At 41.8% G+C, this 10,575-nt stretch overlaps 1 long non-coding RNA gene across 1 annotated transcript in view; it reads left to right on the top strand.

The window, feature by feature from the left end:
* Window positions 1–10,054: 10,054 nt before the first annotated feature.
* Window positions 10,055–10,575, top strand: part of LOC110205240 (uncharacterized) — a 2,683-nt gene continuing 2,162 nt past the window's right edge. Inside the window, exons 1-2 of the long non-coding RNA XR_002323535.2 lie at window positions 10,055–10,166; window positions 10,275–10,575. The exon at window positions 10,275–10,575 is cut by the window's right edge and continues 2,162 nt beyond it. This is a non-coding gene — a long non-coding RNA (uncharacterized LOC110205240). The remainder of the gene's footprint in view (window positions 10,167–10,274) is intronic.

Consider the following 10,575-nt stretch of genomic DNA (forward strand, 5'->3'; position numbering starts at 1 on the left):
TTTTCCAACATTTTCCAATTTTCTGCCACCTACTTTAGCACTGAAGTTACTGAATATTAAGTGACATTATATGTGTTAAGCATTTTGCCAACTTTAAAGTACTACATAAATACTAGCTATAAATACTAATAATGGTAAAGTATATGTTGACTTAATTTAGAGGTTTTTATTGAGTGAGAGAATTTTTCTACCTTTTCTCATCATTACCTATAGTATGTTGGTATATAAGGTGCAAATCTCTGCCCATTAATCTTGCAAATGCCTATGACAAGCACTGCAGCTAAGAGATGACCAAGTAACCCAGGAAACAGTGGTTCTTGTCGCCTTTGGCCCCACATTAAAAGAGTCATTAACTCTTTTATTATTTGGAGAAACAAGGTAGGGAAAGGATAAAGTAACTAATGGTAAAAGGCAGGGTATACTGTGCCAAATAATATAGACAGAAGGGGCTGAAGAAAACCAAGAAATGGCTGGCAGCTCGATGGTGCAGTAGATAATGCACTGGGACTGGAATCCATAAGGTCTTAGTATAAAATCAGCCTCAGACACTTACTGGTTGTTTGACCCTGGCAAAGTCATTTCACCTTTGTCTGCCTCAGTTTCTTCAACTGTAAAATGGGGATAATAATAATACCTAGTTCCAAGGGTTATTGTGGTGATTGAAAGCGGTGATATTTGTAAACCACTTTGCACAGTGCCTGGTACACAGAATGCACTTCACAAATGCTTCTTCCTTTCTTAGAACATTGTAGGATCATAGTTCTAGGACTAGGAGGGTCTCAGAAGCCATCTAGTCTAACATCCTCATATTTCAGATGAAGAAACTGTGCCTCCAGAGGTTGTAACTTTCCCAAGTTCATACGGTGCTATATGTCAGAGGTTGTTTTTGAACCTACTTTCTCTGACTCTACTGTAAGCTTCTTTCTACTGCACCACTACAGGGAGGAAGTCCTTGATGATCTACCCCTCCTCCCAAACTCTACAGCCCCCCCCATAATGAGAAAGAAGAAGATCATGTGGTTGGAGTGAAAGACATGACCAAAATGGAAAATGTGAAAGTTGGGGTGGAGCCTTGCTAATGCAAGGGGGCCCTTACAACATGCCCATGGGTTGAGAGCAGCTTTGATGAAGATGTGAATAGGGGATGAAAAGGTTTCTTTCCCAATAATTTCCTTCAGCTAGGGTCAGTCTGGAGAAACACAGTGGAGAGGCAAAAGGAGAGGCTGCTGGTATTAGAATGGATAAAGTGGGGCTAGGAGGCAGAACTGAGTTCAGATCCTACTAGAGACAGTTAATAGCTGTGTGATCATGGGCAAATCACTTAACCTCTCTAAGCTTCAGTACCCTCATCTGTAAAATGAAGAGCTTGTACTCTACGGTTTGTTTTTGTTTTTGGCAATTGGGGTGAAATGACTTGCCCAGGGTCTCACAGCTAGTAAGTGTCAAGTGTTTGGTCTGAGGCCGGATTTGAACTCAGATCCTCCTGACTTCAGGGCTGGTGCTCTATGCACTGTGCCACCTAGCTGCCCCCACTGTGTGGTTTTTAAAGTCCCTTCTAATGTGAGTTCAAATTCAGCTTCAGCTATTAGCTGTGGGACCCTTTGTTGTTGCTGTTATTCAGTTGTGTCTAATTCCTTGTGGCCCCTTTTAGGGTTTTCTTGGCATAGATATTAGAGTGGTTTACCATTTCCTTCTTCAGTTCATTATACAGATGAGAAAACTGAGGTAGCAGGGTTAAGTGACTTGTCACATAGCTAGTAAGTATCTGAGGCCGAATTTGAACTGAAGATGAGTCTTCCTGACTTAAGGCCCAGGGCTCTATCTGCTGCACCACCTAGCTATCCCTGTGTGATCCTGGGCAACTTAAATCACTTAACCTCAGTTTCCTCATCTGTAAAATAGATATTAATAATAGCACCTACCTCCCAAGGTGGTTGTGAGGATCAAAGGAGATAATAATTGTAAAGAACTTAGCACAGTGGGTGGCATGTAGTAAGTTATTATTATTATTATTAATATAATTTTAGTCCTAAACCCGTGATCCTCTGAGGCTATCAACTGATTTCCATGTATCTGGATTCTTGCTGAACCCTGTGTTATTTAGGGAGAAACTAGGGCAGTTATAACCCTGCTGTTCAAGATCAGTTGAGGCTAAGGACACCCTAGACTTCCATAAAGAGAATTATTTTCAGCACCCTCATTTCTGAAATATGTCATTTGTTACCTTCTAGTCTTGGAATCCACTCGCGTGGATCAGGGTGACCTAGGGATCTATGCTTCCCCATTGTCAGCTGCCAGTGACATTTTGCTCTGATACAGAACATAATCCTTAGTGCCCAACGCTAAATGTTGTTGGCCTCCATATTCTTGGAGAGGGAGTTAGTCACTTGCATTATCTGCGTTGATAAAGCCCCCTTTGTATGCTAGGATTCCTCGTAAAATATCAAGAATGAGTTTGGTTGATTGACATGGAAGAATTGTCTTGTAATATCAGTTGCTTTGGGTCCAAGGGCATTCAGTGTGGAGAAATACCTCCGTGGGGGGGTACCTCTAGTCTCTTTCATGTCAGGAAGCTAAACATGGGTATCCTGGTATAAAGTGTTTCAGAAGTGTCTACTGTTCTGAGTTGCTTCATGAAATTTGTAGGCACAGATACGAAGGTGGAAATATCAGAGTCTGAAGCTGAACAACCGTTTTAAGAGTCACCGGGTTTAGAAAGCTAGCTTCAGATGCTCTGTGTGGTGACAAGTGAGAACAGTATCTACCAAAGAGTATCTCTAGCCCATCATCTCCATTTGGGGTATGGCTCCCACCCCTCCCCACCTGGAACTTCCTTGGGCCAGCTTTGGCTTTATTTTGGTCAGTTCCATGCCTCCATAGCACACTCTAGACATTTACAGTCTTGCCTCCGTAACTCTCCCTTTCTGCCATCTCCCCAATTTCCAGCTTCTCCTCCATTTCAATGTAAGTTGCTTGAGGGCAGGTAATATCTAGTATGGTTTTATTTGAATCCTCTGCTTAGCACATATAGTAAGCACTTAAATGCTCTATTTCTATCATCTAAAAATAGTAGTAGTAGAAGGGTCATGAGGTAGAAGATAGAGCTAAAAGGCTCCTTTGGATTTGTTTTCAAGACTCTTCATAATGAACCCTTGGTCAGATGGCAGCCCCAGGGGGAGTACCTGAAACCAGGATTAGTGGCTTTTTCTCCCCCTGGAAGTTGGAGCAGTTTCTTGAATTCTGGATGGTGAGGTATGTGGAGGCATCTGTACCTAAAGTCTAGAGCTCAAAGCAATCTTTCCTTGCTAAATTAGCAGGGTTTAGGGAAATGAATACTAGACTTGAGGTTAGAACATTTGAGTTGGATTTTGGACTCCTCTGGGTTCTCTATTCTCTATATAACTAAGTACAACATGAGAGAATGGATAGACAAGTTCAAGTGAAAAAGACCTGCAGAGTTGGGTAGACTGGAAGCTCACTATGGGTCTATAGTGTAACATGGCAGTCAAAAATAAATGAATCTGATCTTCTACTGCTTTAACTGGGTGGGGTAGTGAGTTTCTCCATTATTGGACATCTTTGAATGAAGGCTAGGTGACTATTGTCAGGTATGTTATAGGGAGGGCATTTGGCTAGATGACCTCTGAGGACCTTTCAGCTCCAGATTCTATGATTCTACAGCACAGAGCCCAGGGCAGGACCTTGGGAAACATTTACAATTATGAGGCAAACACGTGTATTTCCCTGTGAAAAAATGCAGGGAATCCAAGCATTAACTCTCATTTGGAATTTTAGCCACCAAACATGTTCAAGGGAAAGGAAATCTTCAATGCAAAGACTATCTTTTAATCACTTATCTCTTCTCCCCAACCCTCTGCTCACTCCAGCCATGTTGTCCCCCCAACCAGAGGTTGCTTTACCTAAAGCACTGGTTCTCAAAGAGTGATCTGGGGACCCCTGTGGGTCCTTGAGACCCTTTCAGTGGGTCTACAATGTCAAAACTCTTTTCGTAATAATATCAAGATGTTTCAATTTCCAACATACTAAATATCAATAGATGTAATCCACGTAAACAAAAGCTGTTGAGGGTTCTCAATACTTTTTAGGAGTGTAAAGGATCTTGAGACAAAAAAGCTTGAGAACTCCTGCATTACAGCAATACTTCATTACAAGCAGCATTTTTTAAGAGACGTGAACTGCTGAAGAATAGGAAGAATATTCAAATATGTTAAACTTATCATTGATTGCTTGACAGCTGTGGCTACATTATTGTTATTTAGTAAATAGAGGTGAGTCTCAAGGATCCAAATATTAGTAAGGACGGGGGTACATCAAAACCTAGATGCTGATATAACCCTGCACCATTCCCTATTTTGTGAGAGGCTAAAGGACCTGGGTTGAAGTCTTGCTTCTGACAAATATTGACCATATGATCCTGAACGAGACATTTAACTTTTTGGTGTTCCAGACAACTAAGGGCAGCTAATTGGTGCAGTGGAGTCAAGAAGAGGTCAAATTTGGCCTCAGACACTTACTAGCCGTGTGACCCTGGGCAAGTCAATTAAGCTTGTTTGCCTTAGTTTCCTCATCTGTAAAATGGGCTGGAGAAGGAAATGGCAAACCACTCCAGTATCTTTGCCAAGAAAATCCCAAATGGGTTCATGAAGAGTCAGGCATGACTGAAAAACAACTGAACAACAAAGGTAACTCAGAACATAAATGGCAGAGAAGCTGTCAACATGCATTAGCAGAGGGAGTTTCCTTACCTGAAGTTACTCCAACAATGAAATCCCAAGTCTGGTCCCTATCCCTTATCCCTACTTAACTTCCTGTTTTAGAATGATCACTACAGCAGTGAAATAAAAGGAGAAAATCGCACCATTAAATAAACAATAAGACCTGCTCCCTCATCTCACAGAGCAAAGAAGATCATAAATCTAGACCTCATAGGCCTCAGCCAACCTCCTCATTATACAAAGGAGAAAACTGAGGCCTAGAAAAATTAAGCGGCTTGCCCAAGGTCATACAGTCAGTCACATAGAATCAGGATTTGAACCCACATCCTCTGACTCCAGAGATACAGACCTTTCCATTAGTTTTGTTCAGGCTTTCATAAAGTCATATTATACATAAATGAAACCAGGAATATTACGTAGGGTATACAGCCAAAGGTATGCTTCTAGTAACTGGTTCATACCATCTCAAGGGCCTCATTCCTAGATGATTTCCTGGACATCTGGAGGCCTGTGGTTAAAAGGGACAATTGTAATATCTCTCTTACTGATTGACATGTAAGGAGTAATTGAGGGTTCAGAATGCAATGAAACTCATCTGATATAATCTCTGGCTACAGGAAACAATAACTTCAGGGTCTGAATCTTTTGGCATTAGGCTAAATATTAATAGCAACATTTTTAAGAAGGCCATAACTATGGGATTAGAGATCAACATACAAGAATCAGATTGTACGTGGGAGGCTGGATACCCAATAGGTGGGTAAGGCATCTTACATTTATATGATACTTTATCATTGGCAAAATGTTTTACATTTGATCTCATTTGATACAGCTACCTTGTGAAGTATATGATAGTATTATCCCCATTTTACAGATAAGGCAACTGAGGCTCAGGAAAGTTAAATAATTTCCCCACATATGAATAGCTGGTAAACAGGGGCAAAATTGGAACACAAGTCTTCCAGACTCCAAGTCCTGTGTTCTATTGAAGTAAGGAATCTCAGGAGGACAATCTAGCAAAAACAGTGAGAGCCATCTTTTCCATGTCAGAACCCCCTAAACTATATAATTTAGAAATGGCTCAAACGGGAGGGGCAGCTTAAGAATTGTTAGGTTTTAGTTTGGTTTGAAAGAAACAATTTGAATGGGAAACACTGAGAAAGCACACTGAAGAAAGAGGTGGACTATAGGTAGTAAGAATATCTGATTTCTAGTTCTGGTTCTGCCAGTGATGAGATTTTTGTCCTTAGTCAAGTCACATAATCTCTCTGGGTCTAAGTTTCCTCATCTAGAAAACAAAGGGACATCTCTAATGTTGCTTCCAAAGTCTACAACTCCCATGTTCGCCATTTTGAAGAACGGGTTAAAAAAAAAAAAGACCTTTATCCCAACTCCAAATGCCAGTTCAAGTGGAAGTAATGGAAAACCAGAGGAGTCCGTAGTTGTGGCAGGAGTAGAGAGAGAGGAAAGGAACTGAATAGAAGGAGTTGAGATGAGGGGAAAAGTTAAACTTCTAGTCAGGTGAACAAGGTCTAAAGTGTTCCACTGTCCCAAAGAAAATCTAACTTTGACTGTATTAAGAACAGGTCACCTGATTCCCCCCATGTTAGGGTATGGATTAGGCTTTAGAATCCTCCAGATTAGACTCTGGGGTTGGGGAACAATTGTTTTCCATTGCCTTTTTGAAGGAATTCGGTACCCAGGCTGATCTTAGAAGATTGGCTCCTCGGATTTGAGCCATGATGTGGACACTCAGAGTACCGTTCCCCACACAAGTATCATTTGGAAAATGCATATGGAAAATTTGCTCTTGATGGTTGGCACTCTGAAGGCAGCCATTCTGTTAGAGACAAGGGTAAGGTTTAGCATGGCAGAACACCTGGGATAGTTCATGATGCCTCAATGGAAATGAACAAAAATAACCAGTAGATGGCAGCAAGACCAGCAAGCTTCTGGAAACTTCATCCATCACAATCTGAAAATTTGTCTTATTTACGCTGTCACTTTAGATAAAGTGAAAGTGCCCTATTACAGTGGCGGCAGATACCTGGGCTCTGAAGAAGTCCAGCGCACTGCTAGAAGCCATTACCCACCTTGAGAGGCTGGGTAGTTGTGCTTCGCTGTTCTTTGGGACCAGAGAGGATGGCTTTGGTTCCACGGATGCAGAAAAGTATGGAGGAAATAAGGTTAGATTTAGAGTCAGACTTGTCTCTGACACCATCTGTGTGGCACTGAGCAGATCACTCCACCTCTCTGATGTCATTTCTTTATTTGTTAAATGAGGTGATCCTTTTTAGCTCTAGATCTGTGTTTGCTCCTCTCCAGCACTCTTGGGAGCCTGGGAAGTCAGAAAGTTCTTAGAACATAAGAACAAACCTTCAGTTTATCTAAGGGAGGTGGAAAGTCTACTGCGAACTGAGTAGAAAGTTAACTATGTATAATACATACATATGCATAACACATTTAAATATGCACACAGAATTACGATGAGCCTTGTGCTATAACTAGGGAGAAAACTAGATGTAGATTAAGAGGATCTAGGGATCTGGGTTTGAACTTCTGTTCTGCTATTTTCTGCTTAGGTCATCTTGGGCACATTAACCTCTCCAGGCCACCTTTTCTTCAATATGTTGGGTTAGACCAGTGTTGCCAAACAGAAGATAGAAATGGGGGCCACTAAAACATCCACAAGGATCCCTGCATACTGCATATTGACTATATCATCTATGTTTTATTGTATTATTATCGTATTAAATATTTTCCCAAAATGTTTTAAGCTAATTCTGGATGTACTTGGAAGTGTTGTGGGTGAGGAGAGTTGTGGGCCACATGCTGCCCATGGGGCCTCATGTTTGACACCTTTGGGTGAGATGACTTTTGGGATCATCTATTTTGTTTTACTGGTGTAGGGGAAAGAACAATGTATTTTGAATTATGGGATGTGGTTTTGAATCCCAGCTCTGCCACTGTGACCTGTGTGATCTTGAGCCACTTAAACTATTTGAGCCTCAGTTTCTTCATCTATAAAAAGAGCAGATTGGACTAGATTCATTCAACAAGCATTTATTTAGCACCTACGATGTGCCAGGCACTGGGCTTAGAGTTACAAAGACAATAATGAAACATTCCCTGCCCTAGAGGAGCTTACATTCTAATAGGGGAAAACAAAGTACACACAGCAAAGCAAATACCAAATATTTACAAAGTCGATACAAAGTAATTTCATGTGGTTGCCGGGTTAGGGAAGGGCACTGGCAACTGGGGTAGGGGAGATAGGAACTGAGGTCAGGCTTCCCATGGGAGCCTTTACCTGAATTGAGCCCTAAAGGAAAAGAAGGATTCTATGAGGTGGAGAGGTTGGGGGGAAAGTGCATTCCAAGCATGGATTACAGGCTATGCAAAGGCACGGGATAGGAGATGGAATGTTAGTGTACGTGTAGATAGGCCAGTTTATTTGGAATGTAAAGTGCATGAAAGAGTAACGTGCAATAATCCTGAAAAGATAGGCTGGGGCCAGAAGGACTTCCAATGACATTTTAAATAGAGGATGTTTTATCCCAGAGGGAAGAGGGAGCCACTGAAGCTTCTTGAAAGTGGGAGTTATACGGCCAGACAGACCTGTGCTTTTAAAATATGAATTTTTGGTAGCCGTGCGGATGATGAATTGAAGAAGGGAGAGGCTGGAAATGGAGAGACCAAAAAGGAGGCTATTGCAACAGTCCAGGCTAGAGGTAATGAGGGCCTGAACTAGGCTGGTGACTGTCTGAGTGGAGAGGAGGCAAAAGCAAGAAATATTGTGGAGGTAGAAACAAGACTGGGCAACTTATAAGGGGAGAGTGAGGAGTCAAGGATGACACTGGACTTTGAAACCTGGTTGACTTGGAAGGATGGATCATGCTCTCAACAACAGGACATTTAGGAAGACTTAGAGATTTTTGGAGAATGATAATGAGTTCTGTTTGGTCCCATTGAGTGTCTCCTAAAGGACATCCAGTTGAGGAAAATGTCCAATAGGCAGTTGGTTGATACAGGGCTGGAGCTCAGGATCTGAGAGTCATTCCTATTGAGATAACAGTTGAACCCATGAACCCTGTTAAGATCGCAGAAGAAAGTGTAGAGAGGAGCATCTGGGACAGAGCTTTGGGGCACACCTATTCCTAGAGCTTGGAACAAGGAAAAGGAAAAGGACCCTGAGAAGTAGCTAGACACAGGAACAGCCAGTTATATCATAAAAACCCAGGGAGGAGTCTTCAGGAAGAGGAGTGGTCAGTGATCTCTTAATCTCCTTCCTTGAGATGTAGCATAGTACCATGGAAAGAGCATTGACTTTGTAGTCAGAATTCCTGGGTCAAATTCTGGCCCTGACACTCACTACCTGTGTAACATTTGGTCTATCAGGCCATCGTTTGGACCTCAGCTTCTCTGTTCAACGTGTATGTGTAGGAAAGTAGGGGGTAGATCAGATGATATCTTTCTGTCAACTCCAAATCTGTGCATGTGTGTGTGCTTGTGCATGCACACACATGCACACCAGCAATGCTTAGAACAATAGCCCTTCTTTCGTGGATGAGTCAATGTGTGAGTGTGTATACACACAATAGCTCTTCTCTCATGGATGAGTCAACTTTTGTGGGTGTCCTCCCGAAATGAAGCTATCCTATTCAAGATCCTCTCCAATAGATAGGGAATTGGCCTTGCAGGGAAAGTGGTTAGGAAAGAATAGCAGGTAATGTCTTTGAGGGAAGTCCAGAAACCATTGGAGATGTAAAGAACTGATCTGGTGAGATATTGAAAGAATTCTCCTTTTAGAGCTTGAAGCAAAAAACTGTAGCCCAGAAGGACCAGCTAATCTTGGGGAAGTGTGTTTGTGTGTATGCATGTTTTAAGGATCAAACTACACCCTTTTCTTCCTTGATAGGCAATCATTTTTTCTTTTCAGGGAAAAAGTTAGGAGACAGAAGAGAAAAGGAGATCACACACAGATAATTTCACAGCCACGAGAGCCTATTATTAGAAACCTTTAAAGTTTTTGAATGAAAGAAAAAGCTTGAATTCCTAGTTAAGGGGGTCTAGAAGTAGCTAACATCATCTCTTCTTATGGAGTGACTGGAGCCTAGTCTAAAAGGTTGATGGAAAGTCTCACGAAGACCATTTAATAAAGAGAGACCAGAGTGAGGCTTGAGCAAAGACTAGAGAGGCAGGATGGCCATTTCCCCTTTCTTCAAGTACTTACCTCAATTCCAGGGCAGGCAGGTCTACCACTCTATGTCTGAGAGCAAAAACAGGAAATTACAAAATGTCCTTCAGGGTAAGCACTGTTTTTGTGCTAGAAATAGCAAGCTCTACCACAGTGGATAGAGAGCTGGCTTGTGGACAGGAGGACCTGGGTTAAAGTCTTGCCTCTGATACAAACTAGCTGCGTCACTCTGGGTAAGTTACCTTCTCTCTCAGGACCCCAAGCCCTATAAATTGCATTGATATAGGGAGTTCCCTATTCCAGTGAAATTACAGCTCTAATCCCTATTTGTTTTTGATTAGGTCATGATTCCACAGAAATCCAGGAGGGCAAAAAGTTATCATGCTGACAGAAATTCAGCAACTGTACCATCAGCCAGCGGTAAGTTTTTCTCTTTCTTTGGACAAAGCCGTAGTATCAAACACAAGGCATGTGTGGGATAATGTGCCCAAACCACACACTCACTCAAAGAGAAGATGGAGACATATGCCACTTCTCTCCAGGACATTGTTTCTAGATGAAATGTGTCCAGATTTTCTTAACTGTTTAGCGTATCAATACAAAGAAAAAAAGCAAGTAGGAACAATTTCTAGAAAACTGGTT

This window comes from Phascolarctos cinereus, unplaced genomic scaffold, assembly GCF_003287225.1.
Source record: "Phascolarctos cinereus isolate Bilbo 61053 unplaced genomic scaffold, phaCin_HiC Scaffold_3;HRSCAF=262, whole genome shotgun sequence".
NCBI classification, from domain to species: Eukaryota; Metazoa; Chordata; class Mammalia; order Diprotodontia; family Phascolarctidae; genus Phascolarctos; species Phascolarctos cinereus.